Here is a 1900-nt window from a genome sequence, read left to right on the forward strand (position 1 = left end):
TCATGCCCGAGCTACCCTTTCGGAGGCAGATGCTTTGAGAAAATCTTAAATTCACGGCCGAAATGTACTTGTGAAAGTGTTTTACAGAAAAACACAACAGCCAATACCTCTTTTTCTAGGTGGGAATAACCCATTTCTCATTTGCTCAGGGCGCGCGAAGCGTATGCTATCGGCTTTTCATGGCCGTTCACAACATGAAAAAGAACCGCTGCATCTCTGCAGGTAGAAGCGTCTGCCCCTAATCCTAGTGGTTTCGAGGAATCGTAGAAGGTCAAAATGCTGTCGCGTGTCAGCCATTGCTGGCCTTTTTGGAAGCAGCGTTCTTCCTTATCTGACCAATGCCAGTTTTGACCCTTTTTCAGTAGGTTGTAGAGTCGGTTCAGCTTAGCAGACATGTTCGGAATGAGTTTGGCATAAAAAGTAAGCATGCCGTGGTAAGCTTTTAGTTCCGTCTGGCTTGTGGGAGCTGAGCGCTTTTGACAGCATTAACCTTCTCTGTACAAGGGCACTCGCCCGAATTTTCAATAACATGACCTAAATACTTCACACAGGGTTGGCAAACATTAGATTTGTCTTGCTTTACTCGAAGTCCGTGGAGCTGAAACCTTGCGAGCACAGCCTCAGCCCGATTCTGGCATTCGTCAATAGATGCTCCGGCTATGAGGACGTCATCCAGGTAATACACGACTCTTTCCAGTCCCTTCATCATCTCGTACATAACAGACTGATAAATAGCCGGGGCAGTTGAAATACCGTACGGCATGCGCAGGCACATTAACAAGCCAAGATGAGTGTTAATCGTAAGCAACTTCTGCGAATCCTCATGCACTGGCAGCGGCTGATATGGCGTGGTTAAATCAAGGACTTTAAGGACTTTCCTGCCAACCAGTGCTGCAAAATATCCTCTACGAGTGGCAATGGGTAGCGTGCAGCCTTTATGAAAGTATTTAGCGTGACTTTATAGTCTCCGCATAGTCTCACCTTGTGCTCAGGCTTTGAGACGACTACAAATGGTGTGGCCCAGTAGCTCTGCGTGAATGGCTGCAAGATCCCTCTGTCCTAGAGTGCGAGCAATTCCTGTTCAACGACATTTTTCAGTGCACAGGGAACAGGACGAGCTTTGCAGAAGACCGGACGAGCCTCTTCTTTGAAAACTGTTTTCGTTTCGTAGCCCCTTTATCAAACCAACTTCAGACTGAACAGGTCAGGGTACTTCTGCAGCAGGAGTTTTACATTTTGCTCTTCTTCAACGTTGAAAACGTGATTCCAGTTCAATTTGACCTGCACAAGCCAGTCGCGCCCTAGGAGGCATTCTCGAGTTCCACGAACGACAATTACTGGTAAAGTTTTCTTTTGACCTTCATACTCGACACTTATATGTGTCTGTCGTGTCACCTCGAGCGGCGTGCCACTGCAACTTTTTAGTTCGAGAAGGCACTTTGTCAGACCTGGCTTCCGAGGGATTTGAGGGTATATCTGTCGTTGATAATAGATACGGCTGCACCAGTATATATATGCAGGCTCACAGGGTGACACACAACTTTCACTTCTACCAGCTAGAGCCTCTGAATTCGCTGATTTAAATCGACCTTAAAAAGAAGGAAATGGTAAGGCTCAGTCTGTACCTCGAGCGCTATAACTGCTTTGCTATTTTGTTCATGCAAACCTTCGCTAAATGGCCTACTTTCTTGGACCAGTGAAATCGTGCCTTACGAGATTTGCAATAAAATGCGTCCTGCTTGTCTGCGCATCTGTTGCAATTTCCGCTTAGTCAGAAACGTTGTGGTGTGCTTACCCTAGGTTTTTGTTATGGACGGCCTTTCTTGCTGACGGCGGGGATGTCGTCTGTTTGCGTATCTCCATTCGACGGTCGGAAGCTCTTCCGATTCTCTTTCGGTGA

Source organism: Dermacentor variabilis, unplaced genomic scaffold, assembly GCF_050947875.1.
Source record: "Dermacentor variabilis isolate Ectoservices unplaced genomic scaffold, ASM5094787v1 scaffold_62, whole genome shotgun sequence".
In the NCBI taxonomy this organism is placed as follows: Eukaryota; Metazoa; Arthropoda; class Arachnida; order Ixodida; family Ixodidae; genus Dermacentor; species Dermacentor variabilis.